Source organism: Crocodylus porosus, unplaced genomic scaffold (genome assembly GCF_001723895.1).
Source record: "Crocodylus porosus isolate Cpor-Errol unplaced genomic scaffold, CroPor_comp1, whole genome shotgun sequence".
In the NCBI taxonomy this organism is placed as follows: domain Eukaryota; kingdom Metazoa; phylum Chordata; order Crocodylia; family Crocodylidae; genus Crocodylus; species Crocodylus porosus.
In genome coordinates this window covers 69,115,006-69,135,329 of record NW_017728906.1, presented here as the reverse complement: position 1 = coordinate 69,135,329, position 20,324 = coordinate 69,115,006, and the positions used below count along the sequence as shown (strand labels likewise).

General features: G+C 42.7%; 1 protein-coding gene across 2 annotated transcripts in view; it reads right to left on the bottom strand.

The window, feature by feature from the left end:
• ARHGAP6 (Rho GTPase activating protein 6) overlaps nucleotides 1-20,324 on the bottom strand; it is a 284,210-nt gene that overhangs the window by 169,077 nt on the left and 94,809 nt on the right. Inside the window, exon 1 of one of the 2 annotated variants that reach the window (XM_019529333.1) lies at nucleotides 17,593-17,613. The exons of the other annotated variant lie outside the window; for it this stretch is intronic. The gene's annotated coding sequence lies outside the window, so the exon portion shown is untranslated. Of the gene's footprint in view, nucleotides 1-17,592; nucleotides 17,614-20,324 lie in introns of those variants that run through there. 2 annotated transcript variants of the gene reach the window in all.

The window sequence follows — 20,324 nt, the reverse complement described above, 5'->3', positions numbered from 1 at the left end:
TTGACTGTCTGTACTTAGCCACGGAGTGATAGGAAGCCATCACAGATCAGTGCACAACTATAACATGTAATTAACACAACAATCTCAATAACAGGGCAGCTGTATTTGGCCTCTCTGCTTCTGCTGTGTTTTCACTTCTGCTTTTCAATGGCTTTTTATAGTATCCCTATGCAGAACAGTGAGCAGTGGACTTATCTCCAGGTGACAAGAAAAAAAAACTTCAGTGAGATATGTAAGAGGAAGAAAGTGACAGTCTTCTTCCTCTTACATGGGAAAAAAGTGCATTCATCATTTACTTGCTTGTCCATAAGTCTTGTGCATATAAGACAGCCCTTCCCTCCCATTCCCAGTCTGCCAATGCGCATAGCAAGCAAGAAATGTATTTCATCCAAGTTGTCAGAATAAACACTACCCATTTTTTCAGGTGCTTTCCAGAACAGACAGATAATATTGACTATTGTATTATCTGTATTATCTGACACAGCTACAATCCATTCACCACCTCTCTTGTTCTATCTCAGCCCAGACTATAATAAATGTTTTTAATAATAAATTAAAGAAGTGGCACAATAAATAAGTGCCAAAGAAGTGTTTTTTTACATGACAGCAGTGATCTCACTGTCAGATCTTAGTGAAGATAAAAAGCACCTGCCATTTTTCATAGAAACACAGAGAAGTAGGGCTTGAAGGGACTTCCACTGGTCATCTAGTCCAACCCCCTCAAGGAAACACTGGGTGCATCTACACTTGCTCTTTACTATGGAGTGAACGAATTAGCTCCATATTAAAGCGTCACCATCTACATGTATGCCAGTATTAGGATGCAGTAAATTAACTAATTCCGCCATAAGACAGTACTGTCAAGGACAGTATTATCTCACAGCGGAGTACTTAACTTCGCCAAAATGCACATATAGACTGATCACAGGGGCTGCCTGGGGCATGAAGATGCTTTAGCTGCCTGCTGCCCAGTACCACAGTTTAGCACCCTTGTGCCCCTGCCAGCCCCTTCGCCACCTGAACCCCCAGGCTCCCAGCCAGCCCAGGGCTGCTCTGCTGTGGCTTAAAGTGCCGTACTCCCAGGCATACATGTAGATGCTGTGCCCAGCAGCAACTGTCTTCAGTGCAAATTCCGCTGGAGTTTATTTCATTGCCTTAACAGAACAAATAGATGCACTCACTATTTCCCAGAAATATTATCTTTCCCCACATAGCCCAAAGTTGTTCATATTTTATTCATGGATAACAAAAAAATAAGCAGCCCCCCACCCCGGCGCAAAATTAAAGCTGTATAAATGATTTTCTGTAATATTTCAATATGATAAATAATGCTATCCACATTGTTCCTCCATTGGTATGTGAGTAGAAAATAATCTGAAAAATCTCTAACAGGAACAAATAAGGGACTGGGATGAGATGGTACAAGAAAATGCTACTATCTGTGACACTGAAATTCAGAAGAGGAGGCATCACTTAAATTACCATTATTCATATTTTTGCGCTTACATCAGTGCATAATCAATGCTCTGCCATGCAAAAAATTTAAGTATCTGAGACAGACCACATTAAAAGCACACATCACACTCTTTGTGGGCCTTTTCTTCAATTCCATAAACCAGGGGTTTTCAGCTGGGGGTACACATACCTTGGGGGTACTTTGGAAGGCCCCAGGGGGTACATGGCAATGGCACAGAGAAGCCAGTAGCACTTCCAAGTTTGCTGCTGTTGATTCTGCAATTAACCAGCTAATTGCACAATACCTGTAACTCAAGATACTTAAAGCAGGGTCAGCAGCTTCCTCCCACAAGCCACTTTGTCCCACAGTGTCATTTGAAGAAAAAAACTTGGAACAACCTAGTTAACTTAATTCACTTAATTTCCCTCACAAGGTATAAAGAAGTGCTATAAACTAGTTTTCACCTTAAACACCTTGCAAGCTACCTCAGACTCTGAGGTGATACTGGACGTTAAATTAGCAATCAATGGATTTGAAAAGCTCTGCCAGAAATTAATAGTTTTAAGAAGTTTCTTTGAATATGGCTGTATTAACACAGAAAGAGACAGTAAGGGCAGGCTCCACATATAGGAACAAATTATGGCCATGTGATGCTTTTCCGTTGATAACTCATAACAGAAAATCTGCATTTTCCCACATTGATAGCCATACTAGTTAGACTTCTTTATTAATACATTTTGAAAGTGTAATGATTAATCTCTATTCTTTTCATGGTTTGTTTTCATTGTAAATAGACTATTCAGTCAAGAGGGTATAAATATAGATCCTCCAAAGCAAAACTCCTTTTTAAAAAATAGGCACTGTGTTTTTAGATAATGAGAACGAAGGAAATTCCTTCACCCTGACTTTATGTGTATTTAATCTAGAGAACTGTCATGCTCTCCATTTGCTCCCATGAGAGAAAGCCAGCTGCCTAGTTTATTACTACACAGGGAAAAGAAAAAAAGGCAAGGAAGGACTGAAAGGATTCTCAGATCAATAAATGTCAACTAGCACTGCACTATAAGGCAGTAACAATAATAATTAAATCCACAACTAAAAAGGCATGCTATCTACAGCTGTGCATGTAATTCTCAGTATTTCTACCAGTCTAAGGGGGCAAACCGACCACTATTTTTTAATATTGCAAATACACATAGATTTAATTTTTCACAGTCTTATAAATTACATGATTAGATCTGTATGCCTTCCAGCTACATATATACTCACAGTATATGCCATTCCTACACTGCACCCCCTTGTTGGGATACCAATAAAAGCACAGACCTCAGGTGTTTATCTCTAAGGGTGCACCAACGAAGATTTTTAGGGCTGATATCAATGGTCATATTAACAAGGCATATTGGCTGATACCAACCCAATTACTGATATGCAGACTGATATGGAGAGCAGCATCCACTTGGTAAGTCTGTTGGGGGAAAGGGGCAGGGGGAGGGAAGAGGCATGGTGGGGGCAGATCGAGGCCCCACGATGAGGGAGGAGGGGGACTGCAGCAGGCGGGGTGCAGGACGCAGGACGGAGCCGCAAGTGGCTCATTTGGGGGCATGGAGGAGGGAGCAGCTCCTGCCGCTGCATGCACCACCAGGGAAGGCATGGAGAGGTATGTACTCCCCAGATCTGTGCATGGGGCAGGCTGCAGAGCAAGGCTGGAGTCAGAACCAGGAGCAAGGCTGGAGTACCTGCTATGTCCCCTTCTCAGCCTCTGAACCAGCTGAGGGCAGGGCAGGGGCAGAAGCCTAGAGCAGGGCTTGGCCCCCCAGAACTGGAAGCCTCACCCCCCTCTCAGCTGGCCCAGGGTCTGAGAAGGGGATGTAGCAGGGGGCTCTAGTGCTGCTCCCAGCTCTAGGGGGCAAAGCCAGAGAACCCCAGTGCAGGCTTCTCCTCTCCCTACTTCCCACCTTCCCCACCTCCCCTCAGCCAGCCCTGAGGCTGAGAAAGGGGTGTGACTCCCAGCTCTAAGCACGGAGCCAAGCCCTGGTGCAGGGCTCTCCCCAACTCCCAGACAGCCTGGAATCTCAGGGGGGCTCTCAGCTCTGTGGACAGAGGCTCCCAGCTATGAGGGGGGGTGGAAGGAGTGTTGGTCCACCCTCTCCCTTCAGCACGTCTAGAGGTCAAGAATGGGGCATGACTAGGGGACTCCAGCCCTGCTCCCAGCTCTGGAAGGGGATGAAGCCAAGCCCTGCTGTGGGCCTTCCCTCTGTCCAGCCTAGAGGCTGAGGAGTGGGAGTGACTCCTGGCTTCCAACTCTAGAGGCAGAGCCAGACCCTGCTGAGGTCTTCCCTTCCCCTGCTGTAGTCAACCAGCCCCAGGTTGAGGAGTAGCTTCCTGCTCTGGGGGCAGAGCCAAGCCCAAGTGCAGACTTCCCTCCACTACTGTCTAGGAGATTCCAGCCCTCACTCCCAGCCTGGCAGGGGGAGGCGGGCAGAGCAAAGCCTGCAGTTTCAGCTTCCCCTCCCCCCATCCCAGACAGTTCCCAGCTGGGAATCTGGTGCCAGGCAGGATGGGTGGGTTCCCCTCTCCTAACCCTTTGCTGAGCCAGCAGGGAGGCTGAGGAGATGGTGTGTCTTAGGGAATCAGCAGGCCCTGGCTCCCTGCAGTAGCCAGCAGGCTGGGAGGCGTGCTCTAGTGCCTCCCCCCACCAGCTATTAGTATTGGCCACTACAAGGTCTAGCTGCCTTTCCTGCCTGAAAAGTGAATATTAGTTCACTTGCTTATTGGTTCCATCTATGCAGTTTAACAAAACCTGCAAAGACTGAATTGATTCAACCTTGGGCTTTTTGACTGTCTGTACTTAGCCCTAGGGCTCAAAGAGTAAAACATCCTATTCTGGCCACAGTTAACTACTCCCCTCAGCTGATGACCCAGACATTTTTGTGTTAACTCCTGTATACTGGGGTCTTCTTAAACTGTGCAAATGTTTAATCTTTCTTGCTTGGCCCTTTAACAACCCTTTTACAGACTCTTTTGATTGTAATCCTCTATGCTGAGACAGGCAGCAACAGGAAACTGAACCAGGAAAACTCAGTCACACACATAAAGGATAACATAAATATTTTCCCAGTTCAGCACACTGACCATGTTAACTTTGATTAAAACCAATGGGATTTCATTTCAGTAACAACTCAGCACTCTGCAGGATCTAGCTCGAGAAACCTGGTTCCCAACTGCTTTATATCATGTAGAAAATAGATATAAAATGCCATCATTCATGAAATTTACACATAGGTAAAAGACTATATATATGCCAGACACTGAAAAAAGGCCTATTTTATCACAATTAGCAAGCTAGGCCTCAGTACGTTTTAATGACTACTAAAAATTGCTTATGAAAAAAATGTTCTTTCAAAATGTTCCCTTCCAAATACTTATGCACCTGGTCATATACATAAATCAAGTACTAACCATAAAAACAGTGGGATTTTTACTGCAAAATACAGAGACAGGAAAGTATAAGCCATCACCAACTGTCATGAAGGACATTTTACTCTGCTGTAGCAATGTCAAAAATAGAAGGCTGCTTAATTGTAATCAAATATTAGCATAATTTAGATAACTAGGGACTGAATTACATTTTATAAAATCTGTAATTCCATCTGTATTAAAATTGTAGAACCCGTATTTACTACAACTTTGAACATAGTTTCCAAAAACAATATTTAACGATTCAACCTCAATTATTACCAATGTCAGTGTTTCCATCTGATGTGTATGATGATGAGCTACAAGTTAACTTCCCTTTATTTTCAAACTGTAGCAAGACTTCTTGACATGACCTTCAAGTCAGAAACCTCAGTGCTTCCTGGAAGCAAAGCAAACCAGATATGGGTGAGGGAACAGGACACTATACTGAGAGTAAAAAACATTCAACTCTTTTTGCTAACCTCAATTGTTTGACTATCCAGACCTATTATAAATGTATAGTTTTATTCCTATAACTTCCTTAAGTGTTGCTGCCCTTAAATACTCATTTGGATCTTTATATGCTTGATTTTAACAAATGTTGAGTAATCTCTCATGATTCTATAGTGCATGGATTCAATGACATTTTATTACAAATGCTGTGCAGTAAAGCACAGGTGGTTATCTGAAGACCACCCTATCTCTTTGAAAAGGATGAAAACAATCACAATCACTAAGTTAGCTTTTTCATAATAGGGCTCCTGGATGCACTAACAGTATTACAGAAGTAGAGGCGTCCCTTGACACAAGAATCCAGAGATGAATAAAGTGTTTGGCAGAAAATATCAACAGCGTATATCAGAGGTTGCCAACTTTTTTGGGCAGAGTGCCATAAACACCCGCAACCTTGACTTGTACGATGTTAGCATGCCAGGGGCAAATGGTGGGGAAGCCGCAAGGGACCCAATACTTGTGGCAGCACAACCCTGGGCCCCGGCCCTCAGGTACAAGTGCCAAGCAAAATGCCTTCTCCTGCCACACACTGACACACTGGCATGCATGCTGGGGGTTGTCTCCCCCTAGTCTATATTCAGCTATTACCTGGGCATCGCATCCATTCAGCAAATATTAGCGTAGTTCAAACAGCCTATGTAAGTCAGCCCTTAACTATGTTAGAAAGAGGTTCAATTTCCTAATATTTTCATAGTCTAGATATTTTAAATTACTTTCCAAGAAACTAAGTTATTTATCTTTCACCTATAAAACCACCTACCAAATCAGGCTATCAGGGCAAAACAAAATCTTATTTAGCATGATTTACTAATACAGCAGACTGTACAGCAGAAAAAACTATTAATTGAGTATATTCAGCAAATACATTTGCAGATAGTATTTAGTAGTAGTAGTAGTAAAATATTGCAAGATAATATTGGTTTTTTTGAATACTACCTGTAAAATTAATCAGATGCTATATTCAAGGCTATTTGAACAGCTCTAGTTCTGCCCCTCTGGGTTTTATTAGCTGCTTTTCCCATTCTCGTTTGACTCCAATTTTCCTTTCTCTCTCTCCTGTGTACCAGTTTCAGAACTGTATTAATTCCTGGGTTTTTCTTTCTTTTCACTCTCACTCCCCACCCCTCCCCCAACTCATCCTTTCCTTTCTATTTTCCCCATACTGGATTCCCCACATTTTTTTCTTTCCTTTTTTTTCTCCCACTCTCACAAAATGCTTGCTATGCTGTACTTTCCTTTTCTTCACATCATAATCTTTCCCTCTCCTTCTTATCTAAAAACCTATATCCTTCTACACAGACACCCAGGCATGTGTGTGCACGCGCTTAGACACACAAAATGCTAAGACATATTAACAAACAAATAAGGGCCACATGGATAAAACATACTAGTCAAAGACAGATATTTTAGATTAAGCACCACTTGCTCTTAGGGGAACAAGAAAGGGGCAAACTCTGCCCCTTCCCAAGCAAATTGAAAAGAGAAAGGTAGTGACATTCTTAGCAGGATACAACTGTGGGTTAGCCTTTAGCTAACAAGTACCTAAAAATTCTTCAGTGCCTCCCAACTCTTCTGGCTGCTGAAGCCTCTTTCTCTCAAGTTCTACTACACCTCTCTTAGACTCCCACCGCTTTCCCTTATTATGCATTATAATCCTGTTCCCACTTAAATTAGTGGTTGCTGTGACTGACTTAAATGGAAGCAAGATGGGCAACATCATAAATCAAAACTAAGATGTGTACAATCATTAGCAAAAGGGAATTTCATACTTTTCTCTTGATATTTAAGGTCTAGAACCTAATCTCCATTATATCAATCTAAATGTAGATTAATGAGTTATTTCAGAATATACCAATGTATATAACTTAGTCATTTATAGCTTTTATATTTATTACTTCATTTTTAATCACTCCGTATTTCCTTTAATTTTCTTCTACTGATACAGTTACCATTACAAGGACTATTTTTCATTGAGCTGTATCCACTCGCAAAGTGTTACAGCATTTCAGCTGTCCATTAGGTGCTCAGAAGCGTAAGCCCCACTGAAATTAGAGGGGTAAAAAATTGTAAATTCATTCCCCCCATTAGAAAAATCTATAACAAATACATGTTCCTTAAATTCTACATAAAAGTCACCGTTTAGCAACAGTTACAATTAAGGAAGTAGAGACCAGTGTTTTGGGATAAGAAAATTAGGAGTTGTGATTAGTCATACTGAAATTGAGATGAAGGCTAGATGTTCAAAACAAGATCTCAGTGAAGAATGCTGAAATTTAAAGTTGGACAAAACTTCTGAAGAAAATAACCACTTATCTAGGGCAAATATAAAGTACTATGTGTTGTCAGCATGAACAAGATACTTAAGTTTGTTTTTGTAGATGATGAAAGAACCAATAAGAGAACAAAGGACAAAGACATGCCAAAAAAAAGTTGGAGGAGGGATGAAGAGTGTACAAAGAAGAGAAAGGGAGTCACAGAAGCCAAGGAAGAACAAGGTATCAAGAAGCTGAACCTAGTCAATTTTGCTGAATGCAGCTGACCTGTTGATGGGTTAAGATGAGGATGAGTTATTGCTTCTGTGGTCATCAGATTTTGGTGAGAGTTGTTACAATGCAGTGCACGAGACAAAAGCCAGATTGGAACAGGTCTAAACTGGACTGGAGGAGAGAGATTAAATGGAGAAGGGACATGGGGGCAGTACTTGAAGTCAGAAATTCAGACAAAGATTCTTTTGTTTTCCAAAATGAGAAAAGCTAAAACATGTTTGTGTTGTCAAGAGAAAGCACTAGAAGGGAATGAGTTATGGGCAAGAGTAAGAGTGGAAAGAGAGGGCACGAGAGATGCTGAGTAGGATAGGGTGACTGGTGCAAATGGAAAACTCACAGAAAGAGTACAAATGAGAAATTCCCGTAACTGAAAAAGGGATGAACAAGGAGAGAGCTGGAAAAGGATATTAGGAAAGATCATAATGCACACTGTCATTTTGTATTTTGGAATAAGAAACTGTAGTTATTAACACAGGAATATCTAAAATAGAGAATGAGTATTCAGTGATAAAGGAGTTTTTATTTATTAATGTAGTTTTAGTTGTCTCTCTTCATCTGATAGTTGAGAAAGGTTTTCATTATATCCATGAAAATTATACAGGTTTCCCTCGCTTTATGCGGGTTCTGTATGTGCAAATTCACTCTTACGCCATGACCCATTTTATACCAAAAGTCCATTATATGCGAAGTAAATTCACTCTTATGGGTTCCGTGTGGTGGAAGCTCACAGTCAGCTGCTTTGTGCAGTGCCTTGTGGGAGTGACACGCACCAAAATATAGTCTCTTGTATGGATGCATGCTCCTTGCTCGTTATATGTGACACGTGTTTCTGTAGTTGCCATCCCCATTATGCTAGTGCCCTGTGCTTGTGTGTACTGTCTGGTGTTGGTGAGTACCAAAATTGTCTTGTAAAAGTGGTAGAAATGGGCCTGAGGGTCAGTACAGTTGAGGTCTTGGAATGTATCCCTATTTGTTGCACTGTAAAGTTACACTGAATTTATGCAAATTTGAGTTACGTGTCTTTTTCCAAGAATGCATGTACAATATAAAGTGAGGGAGACCAGTATTAAACTAACAAAATTACTTCTCCTTACTGAACATCAATGAAATGGGACCTAGTGATCTACAGGGTTTAAAAATGCATAAAATCAATAAGAAATGTTCCTTACTTTCTCATCCATGCAAAAAATGTGTATGCTTCATGCACTGTTTCTCAGAAATGCAGGTTGGTAGAGTTATTCTGGTCACATACCAACATCCCTTACTTGGAAAGTTGGATCAGATTTCAGTAACAATTTTTAGCAAGTGCATAATGAAAAACCATCCAGCATAATATGGATAATAATAATGTCAAAGTAACTTTTTAAAAATGAAAATAAGACATGTCTCAAACCTACGTAACTGGGAACTGTGTCTTTGAAATGTTAGAAATAATAGCAAGATTTCTGTGACTTTAATTTCATTTCTGGAAGGCAAAATTTGGTATTGTTTGTATGATAAAAATATATATCAATATGAATTACAAAAATATTTACATGACATGAGATTAAGATTTTCAAATTCTTAATGTTTATATTCTGCTTTAAAGGGTCACTTTAATTATTAATATTTTCTTTTTGCTATTTTTGTTAATACTGCTATTATATTTAGCAACCTTGTGGTATAGAAAGTGTTTTGTTTGGGAATTTTTACATATTATTCCATATATAGATTAGCCCCTGCTTTTGAAGGCTTAAGAGTGGGATTGTTGAAATTACTCTTTATTGGCATAATTCTAATCCCACTGAACTCAACTGTTAAAAAGCCATTGATTTCAACGGGAGTGGAGATAGCTTCGAAGTATAGAAATTTCACCTTCAACTTTAAATAGGTAATTATATGAGGGAGATAAGAACCATTTATTTATCTATGTATTTGCACTTAAAATGAATAGCTTGTAAATGAACGGGATCTGAATCTTTAGTACCAGGGCTTGTCTTTGAACCATTATGGCAGTTTTTACTGAACAGCATTAGATGCTGTTTACATGTGTATTAATGCACTGTGGCGCATTAAGTTTAGTACCTGTAATAACACTGGTGCATGTCTTTTATGTGATGCCAATGTGCAGTAGACTAATTCTACAGTACATTAGCATGGCTTTCACCGTGATGTGCTAATGCGCAGTAGAATTAGTCTACTGTGCTTTTAGTAGCTCATGTAGATGCACCCACTCACCCAAAGTCCAAGCCTTTAAGAATTTCTGGGTCTGCCTGCCAGGCAATCTGGTTCTGACATAAAATAAAGGTGTGTGCTTGGAATGGTATACACAGCTCTAATCTCACCTCAAGCCCTTGCAAGCAATTATTCCTGATTTTGCCATATAATTTACTATAAATTAGATGTGAAAAATAGCTCTCAAAACATGCATGTAACAATCACAACATGAACAGGCAGAAGGGCAGAAAAATGGAATTCTTAGATAAAACTAAAAAAGTTTAACCTAGTGTCGTACAAGTCTAATGAAATCTACTCAGGCAGAAAGTGGAATACATTTCTTCCTTGTAAAGAATGCTTTTAAGAGATGCTTGAATCCTTGATTTCCAGAATGTAAATAGTTTTTTCTTTGCTATATCCATAAAAATCATACACCCTCACAAAAGTGGCTGAGTTGGACAAAAAAAAATCCATTTCTAAGTCAAGATCATAAATCATATATTGTACTAAGAAATACTGGAAAATTGGCTAACAGGAAAGGTACGTAGGTTACACATGCTTCATACAATTATTTATCCTAGCATTCCATAAAAAAATGAGTTGTCTTAGCAACTGTCACATATTCTATGTTGCCTGTCTCAAAGATACAGAACTTTCTCTAAAAAGGCACATAAAACTCAACAGTTGAATCATGTTAACTTCGGTGCTTTTACAATGTTTAAAATAAAAGTTGTGTTATAAATGGCAAATCCTTCTCAGAGCTATAACTTCAGAAATATACATGTATATGGAGAGAAATGATTATCTGAAATCCTAGCAACAAGCTAGGTCATAATTACAGTTCCTGGAGATCTGCACATACCTGCATTTTTATTAGCCTAACTAAAATTATATTTCCTGACAATTCTGAATAACAACTATTAATTTCTTCTTGTTCTCCCTTTTAATGACCTTTTCTTTCTGTTATTTTAACGGTATTATATCGCATGCATTCTATTATATTCAGGTTCTTATATCATGCTTATCACTGTAGCATGAGTGCCTTCCAGTAGCCCATTAAGCACCGTGACTATGCATTAGTTACATGTGGTTTATTCTCCCATCTTTTCCCCAGGGACAGACATGAGCAATGAACCACAGTTTGTTAATGTACTATGTCTATACCCATGTTGCTATACATTTGTATTAAGCAAAGCAAGGTCAAAGAAATGTGCATGTATTTATTTAGTTCCTGTAGGAATTTATTACACAGGCTTGAACCAGCCATCGAGAATACTCTGTCAAAAATACAGAACACAACATGCTCTGTTTGAGCACATACTCACAGATCCTCATATCAGAATTAAAACATCCTCCTTACTAAGTGGCCCTCCAATGTCACAGAAAGCCTGAGATTTTTGGGGAACGTCTTGCATATATCAAGCATCCTCAAGGGCAGGAAAATCCATGTTCAAAAACTGGTTATACCCTGACTTCCTCTCTTTAGTCTCTTCCTAAAAGCACAGTTCCATCTCTAATGTCTGTACGATCCCAAATATTTTAGCAACTAGTGCAGGGATAGGCAACGTTTTTTGGCTGGAGTGCCGAGAAACACCGTAATGGCTACCTCAGAAGGTGCTGGAGTGCCGGCATGGCAGAAAAACAAAATAAGGGCAAGGGGTACATGGCAGGATGCCCTGCTTGTGCTCCTTGGCCCCCACCCAAAGGCCCTGGCCGCCAGCCTTGCCGTCTCTTGCCCCCCACTGAAAGCCTCTGCCCCCCAGCCCTACTGCCCCTTGCCCCCACCCAAAGCCCCTGCCCACCAGCCCAGGCTCTGTGGCTGCCAGCAGCTACTCCGGCTCCGGGTAGTTGCTGGAGCCCGAGCTGCTCTGAGCAGGGCTTGCAACATCCCAGCTGCCTGCTGGGAGCACCCCCGGGATCCCAGCTGGCAGCAGCTCTCCAGAGCCAGGGTGGCTGCAGCTGGGAGCCTCCAAACAACTGTGTCTGGCTCCAGCATCAGCTCCACACCAGCACGTGCACCTGTGCATTGGAGCGTGAGGTGAGGGAGGAACCCGAGGCTCATCACTTCCATGCCAGGAGCTGGGGAGAGACTAGGGCTCCACTGTCTCAGGCCCCATCCCCCCACTGCCTGCTCTGATGTGTGCCTGCTCATGCCCGTGCAGAGCTGGTGCTGGAGCCCGGCGCATCTGTTTGGAGCCTCCCAGCTGCAGCCGCCCTGGCTCTAGGGAGCTGCTGCCAGCCGGGATCCCAGGCTGTTCCCAGCAGGCAGCTGGGACGCTGCAAGCCCTTCCGGGAGCAGCCCGGGCTCTGTCACTGACAGCAGCTACCCAGAGCCGGGCTGGCCACCGCATGCCAAGCAAAATGGCCTTGCGTGCTACACTTGGCATGCACACCAGGGGTTACTGACCCCTGAACTACTAGTTTGTAAAAAACAAAACTGTCCTCTTCTTAGGCCAGAAGGGTATATTATCTTGTTCATATACTGCCTAGAACAGAAAAAGGCAAAAGCAAAATAATATTGCTTGGATCACTTTTTAAAATCTGCCCAATTATAGGGCTTGGGAACTGACTAAGACCTCCACAGTATCTATATTTTTAAAACAATATAGAAAGATTGAACAACGTTAGTAACCCTATAAAATGTGTTCAATCGTTTGAGATGAAAAGTGTTCTATAAATGTAATGTCCTTATTATTCTTTGGATTTTCTTGACATTTCCAAAGTAGCAGATCAGTAAGTCCAAATGAATCCCGCATTGGGTACAACGTTGACAGAGAAGTGTGTCATCTGAACAGACTGAGATCTGGATACTGACACTTCAAAATAACACTTCACAAGATGAACATCTTGGACAGCCCCTGTGTGAATGCAGTGTCTAACAAACAGCACAGTACTTAATCAAGAGCTGCAATCTTTACAAATGCCCAAACCAGGCAGACAGAATCTGTGTACTGAGATTATAGATTAGGAAGTTGAGATCTGATGCCATAAGAAAAAAAGAAAGATCAGTGAGAAACACCTTTTCTTTCTACTTTGCAATTTAATTCCAATAGTACTTAAATCCTTGCAATGCATTGCCTTGTCTCTCTGCTACAGCAAAATGAACACAGGAAATATTTGTACAAAATCATCAAGATATATTTTCTTTGGCTGCTCTTGCCCACAAATGTTCAGGCAATCAGGTTTTGTTGGCTTGAATGATTGTGGAAAATAAATTTCAAAATCATATCCACAAGTATTTGCTGGAACTAAATTTTAAATCTGCATATATTTATACTAGAAACACTTATACCTGAGTCCAACAGCATAACAGAAACAGTATAGTTATACTTTGTACTTAACCAGTCACATTTAACCATCAAAATTCAAGCAATGAGCATTAGTAGCTCACTAAGAAATGCCCACAAAATGAAATCATTTGGCAAATACATTTAAAGGAATCTAGCTCTGCCCATGAATATTTCACAAGCCTAAATATGGTCTGTATTGTACATTTGTGACTTATTTGCTTAGCCCTAGGTAGTAGAGTGTCAATCCTTTGCTATGATTCCCTGACCAGGCTGTTTGCCCCCAACAAGCCCTAAGACAGGGGTTAGCAACCCCTGGCATGTGTGCCGAGTGTGGCACACGAGGTCATTTTGCACGCCACAGCCAGCCCTGGCTCCAGGAAGCTGCTCCCAGCGACGGAGCCCGGGCTCCTCCCAGCAGGTCTTGCAGCATCCCAGCTGCCTGCTGGGAGCAGCCTGGGATCCCAGCTAGCAGCAGCTACCCAGAGCTAGGGTGGCTGCAGCCAGGAGGCTTCAAACAGCTGTGCCAAGCTCCAGCACCAGCTCTGCATGGGTGCGAGCAGGCACACCTTGGAGCGGGCGGTGGGGGCGGGGCCTGAGGCAGCGCAGCCCCGATTTCTCCCCCACTCCCAGCATGGAGGTGATGAGTCCAGCACAGCTGTTTGGAGCCTCCCAGCTGCAGCCACCTCAGCTCTGGGGAGCAGCTAGGATCCCGGGCTGCTCCCAGCAGGCAGCTGCAAGCCCTGCTCGGAGCAGCTCGGGCTCCAGCAGCTACCCAGAGTTGGGGTAGCTGCTGGCAGCCACAGAGCCCAGGATGTGGGGCAGGGGCTTTGGGTGGGGGGCAAGGGGCAGTAGGGCTGGGGGCAAAGGGCTTTGGGTGGGGGGCAAGGGGCACAAGCAGGGCATCCTGCCATGTACCGTTTGCCTTCATTTTGTTTTTCTGCCATGCCTGCACTCCAGCACCTTCTGAGGTAGGCATTATGGTGTTCTTTGGCACTCCAGTCAAAAGGTGTTGCCTACCTCGCCTTAAGACTATACTTTTTTTACACTTTAATGGTGAATCTAATAAGGGTGCACTGATAAAAATTTTTGGCCAATACCAATGGCCAATTATTAACCAGCCATATCGGCTGATATCGATCCAATAGCTGATATTCAGCCCGTAAGTCTAGCCAATAAGTCTGTAGTGGGGAAGGGGCGTGCTGAGGGCAGATCAAGGCCCCCATAGTGAGGGAGGAAGTGGGGCTGGGACAAGGGCAAGGGCAGGCACTATGATGGAGCAAGGTGGGGTGCAGGACAGAGCTAAGGGTGGCTTGTCTGGGAGGTACAAGGAGGAAGGGAGCAGAGCAGCTCCCTGCCACTGCATGCACTCCTGAGTATGGGGGGCATGTGCCCCCAAGACTTATGTGTGGGGTGATGGCAGGCTTGGGGCCAGGGGCTGCACTGGCCTCTTCCTGGTGGGGCTGCTGGGCCAGGGCAGGTGGCGACAAGGCAGGTGGCAGTGGTGCTGGGAGGAGGGGCTATGGCAAATTTTGGGGTGGCTGTAGCCCACCACATAGCGCACCTTCTCAGTGCCTCCACAGCCGGCCCACTGCCACCCACCCCACCACTGCCCACCCCGAGTGCAGCGCAAGCCTAGCCCCCACTGGGAAGAAGCCAGTGCAGCCCCTGGCCCTGAGACCGCAATGGGCAGCCTGCCCTCACCCCGTACACAAATCTAGGGGGCACATACCCCCCCATGGAGGTGCATGCAGCACCAGAGAGCCGCCCTCCTCCGCAACCTCCAAATGAGCCACCCATGGCTCTGTCCCACCCCTCGCCTTGCCTCAAGTGGGCAGTACCTTCATTATCAAAGAAGTTCTGGAATCTCCATCCTTGGACGTTGTCAGGAGCAGGTTAGACATGTGGTTCTCAACCTTTTGGACTCAAGGCACTCCTCCATAACTTCTATGAACTGAGTGGCACCCAGTTTAAAAAACTGATATATTATGGTGTTTATAACTCTTTGCAGAGGGGCTGGGCAGTGGTGGTGGCGGATCGTGGTGCCCCAGCACCCTGGTTGAAAATCACTGGGTTAAGCAGACACTTGGCTGAGCTGTTTTAGTCAGGGATGCTCCTGCCTCTTGCAGAGCCCTGCATTAGATAACCTTATGAGACTTCCAGTGCTATTTTCCTGTGATCCTTCCCCTTCCACCCTCTATTCGTCTGATCTTTTGGCAAGCGTTTCAGGGGGCTGTGACTCCACCTGCAACAATATGCTAGTCCTTAAATACATGCACTCACATACAAGGTTCAGTCCTTTTATTTTGGCCTTTCACTTCAGGAAGTATGTAGGTGGAGTCATTTGGCAATAATCTGCCTGTGCCTGCTACAGATAAACCCTTTACCTTTAAACCTAAGATTAGGGAAGGCTGTGTTTCCAAGAGCTGTGGAAAGAGAAAGAGCTCTATGTTCCTGAGTGCTTAGTATAATTTTGAGACATTTGTATGTTTGTTCATTAAGCCCTTGTAAGACATTAAGGGGTGGAATCTGAGTATGCTGGATGAGGAAAATATTTGGCCCAATCTCATATATGAACCTCTTTAATAGCTTACATTCCTTCTGTGTTTGAAAAGTGTTAGGTGTATCTGGGACATTACTATATTCTAAACAATAATGCTTTTGCAGGTATTTTGAGCCATTTTCAGACATTTTTAGATTTGCTATACCTACACTATCTTCGGTTGTTGGAGACCCTATAAAGTCACAACATGAAGTGCAACCTTTTAAGTATTATTCATAACATAGAATCACAGCAATAAACAGCAGTATTAAAAACCTAAAAAGGGTGCAGACAAGAAGAAAAAGTTTGAGGGTCACCATGCTAAAGAATTTTTGATGTCGTTGTAGCATTTGAGCTTTTAACGTTATCTGATTATAAAAAGGGCTGCTGGTAAATCAGGAACGTTCTGTTATTCATAACTTGAAGATCGAAATGACAGAATGTACAACCATTCCTTCTATAAACAGAGCAGTAGCTTTTAAAAGAGTATTTAAGTACAGCTATCAAGAGAAAGTAAGATCAGAGACAGCCACTAGGACCAATCACTGATCAAGTGATTCTGAAGATTCTAATGAAATATCCCTTGCTGGTTGATGGTTCATGAATCATGAAGCATCACCCAGCAAGACGTAAGGGATATTTCATTAGAATCTACAAAAATGAATCACGATACAGAGTGAGTTGTATTACAGCATTATTTTTCAAACCAGGGCACCCACATTCTTGGATATATGATGAACTTCTTGAGGTACATCAGAGAAAAGAATATAAAAACAGAGAGAAAAAGAAAATATGAAGGAAGGGGGAGGAAAAAGAAAAAAATGGAAGCTATACCTACACTATCTTCGGTTGTTGGAGACCCTATAAAGTCACAACATGAAGTGCAAACTTTTAAGTATTATTCATAACATAGAATCACAGCAATAAACAGCAGTATTAAAAACCTAAAAAGGGTGTAGACAAGAAGAAAAAGTTTGAGGGTCACCATGCTAAAGAATTTTTGATGTCGTTGTAGCATTTGAGCTTTTAACCTTATCTGATTATAAAAAGGGCTGCTGGTAAATCAGGGACGTTCTGTTATTCATAACTTGAAGATCGAAATGACAGAATGTACAACCATGTGATTAATTTTTAAATATCACACAATAAGTAGTATCCTGACATTAAAGACTCCAATTTATCACATCTGATGTCATTGCCTAAACCTAGAGAAAAATAAAGAAATACAGTGGAAGTTTTATTCACATACATATGTGATTACATTTTAAAGGCAGAAATAATAAGGAAAGGGCTAAATCTGGTTTTGGGCATAAGTTTAAAAAACTGCTTCTTATGATAGTTTTTTGAAACACAGGAAAAACAAAATATTTCTATTTATGTAAAGGTGTATTGCTGTAGTTTCCATGCTACAGTCTGCAGGGCATTTTCCTTTAGTGTGCCTCCATAAAATTAGGATGTCATATTGTAAGTCAATCTGTTTCTTATAAAACAACAACCCAGAATATTAAAAGATGTTTTGAATTCTGTTTTAATTACAAAACTATGGCATGAAAAGTGTCTAAGGAAAGAAGCAGTTAAAAAGCATCCTCTTACCCGTTCCCAAGCAAGCTAGAGTTGATCAGTAGCAATCCAGAAGAGAAAAGGAGGGGTGGAGTTAGGGAGAAGAGAGAAAGAGAAGTTGATACCCGTTTCCTTAGACAGGAAGCATGAGACCATTTGGCCTGACACAAAGAGAAAATGTTCAACTGTCTGAGCCTGAAAGATGGGCTATTTCTGGTTAGATATCAGGGCCTAGCAAGTTCCTGCTCAGAAAGATTAAAAAAAGCATTATGAGTCATATGTTGTAGCACAAGCCTGCAGGTTATTCTCTCTGGATAGTCTTTTAAAATTGTTCCTGCAATAATTATATTACAGTACTAAAGAAGTGATAAAGGTAAGGTATGGAGCAAGGAAATGTAAGAAAGGCCAACTATGATAGGTCCCTCTCTATGACCATCTGCACTTCCATTTAAAAAGCAATAAAACATACTGCTTTTTTTCTGCTACATGTGTCAGGTGTAGATGTTTTTTTAAGCCTTCCTCAGAGGCACAGTACATTGGCTGCAGCTAAGGCTGCAGCTAACGCTGATTATGACTGGGTTTTGCCAATGTTCCTGCTGGGACTTAAAGCTAGAGGTTCATGGATAGAGGGTCTTGCCCCTCCACTCAGAGTCAGACCAACTGCTATATTTGAGGTCAGGAAGGAATTTTACCCCCTGATCAGACTGGTACAGACTGTGGGAATTTTTTCCTTCCACTGTAGCAGGGGGCCTGGCACTCTACCTGGCATTTCTACCTGGGATTAACAACCATTTACAGAAGCAGGATGCAGGCTACTGTGGTCCCCCTGCTTTACTTGAGCCAGGTTAGGACACTATTTTGTGTTGTGTTAGGGTTAATGTTAGTTTTACTAAGAAGTTAGAACCACGTCATCTAGTTTAACACCCTGCCTGAGGTAGGATCATCCCTATCCAAACTGTCCTATACAAAGTTAGAAGCAAATTTCTGCTGCAGTATCTGGTATGAAGGCATTGCAGCACTAAGAATGCACAACTGAAATTAACGTCACAAAAAAAGTGACTTAGAGTTTTAGACAGTGATGTTTTATGGCAGAGCTAATTAATCAACTCCACAATGACACTTTACTTCAGATTCATGCAAATTACTGTGAAGTAAGCACCACTGTCTACACATGCAGATGCTTACTCTAATTATGAGTAAATCTGCTACCTGTAAATACAAGTAGCAAATTTACTCTTGATTACATACTGTGCAGTAGTGCACGTGTAGACCCTGACCAGGAGCAAATGTGTTCCGGATCAGCTAAGCTGCTCCTTGCCCCCAGGAGCTGCCTGCTGCTGGGGCAAGCTTCACCACTCCAGCCTGAGCAAGGACCATGTCCTCCTGCCCCCGCAGTAGGGAACTTCCAGCCCCCACTCAGTGATTACATGGCCAGGGCTAGGAGATCCTTATCTCCCAACCCAACCTCCGCAGTCACAGGACCCAGACGGGGAGTCCTTATTTCTCAGCCCCAGGATCAGAGCTCAGGCTGGGAGATAAGACTCTCCCCATGACTGCAACCACAAAGCGGGGACTGGGAACTCTCTGCTGCCCATAGAGACATTCTCCCCGCCCAGGCTCTGGTGGCAGAGCCTGTCCCAGCAGCAGGCAACTCCCCGGGCAGGGAACAATACCCCAGCCCCTGCTGGGAGACAGCTGTCTCTTGGCCCCGTGCTCCCTGCCACCACATGGGCTAGCACTCAGGGAGAGCCTAGAGCTCCCCTTGGCTGCTGCACGGGGCCAGTGAAGGGCCAGTGGGGGTGAGAGTAGATTGCCACATATAGACACCTGCCCGGAAGTATTTGCATGTGTAGACATGCCCAGTAAAGTGCATGTGTAGATGCACCCACAAAGAACAGGCACAGTGAAGTCCTTCAAAGTTAAGCATGTGCATGAGTCTGTTCAGGACTGTAACCTATGTCTGCATAGTGCCAGGCTTTTATCTGGTTACTCCCTAGATATTACTGCAATAAAATGAATATGTAATATAATATATGAAATCTAAAATGAATTTACACCAGTTTATCTGAGAATAGGATTCGGCCTACACATTAATTACTGTTGAGGCAGCACAAGAAATGTTGCCCTTTACATATGAAGGAAGAAAATAAGAGGGAAAAAGGTACCACAGCTGTGCTCTCATCTATTCAATATCAAGTTGTGACGTTGCTATGGAATCTCACTTATGAATACATAGCAGCATAACACATTCTGTGATCTGCCTTGATAAGATTTGTTTCACAGTTCAGAGAGGAAATGACCACTGTATGCCTTTCCCAAACGCTAATCTAATGGCTATAATCGCTTTGTTAAACAGTATGCGACAGACTTAAAAACTTACAACTTACAAAGTTTCTTGTAATTAAAAAAATAATATTACATTTTGACAGGGAATGTAATGCAAATTAAGTTCAAAGAAAACCTCCAAATATTATACAAGATGTATTTATGTTGTGGTAACATCAATACACAAGTGCATGTACTGTGGAGGCTAGTAGCACGCTCCAAAGCAATGAATGCTTGTGAGAAACAAGATCTCTGACTAACCTAGGGGAGCAGGCTCCAGTCTCACCGGATCCCCACAGTGGGGGTGCACAGGGGGCGGGATCATCGACAGGCACTTCCGGTGACACCGGAGCGCCTGATTGGTGGGTAAAGCAGCGGCGGGTAATTCAAACCGCCTCCTTTATAAACGGCGGTTTGACGTAGCTTCCGGCACTTGGAGG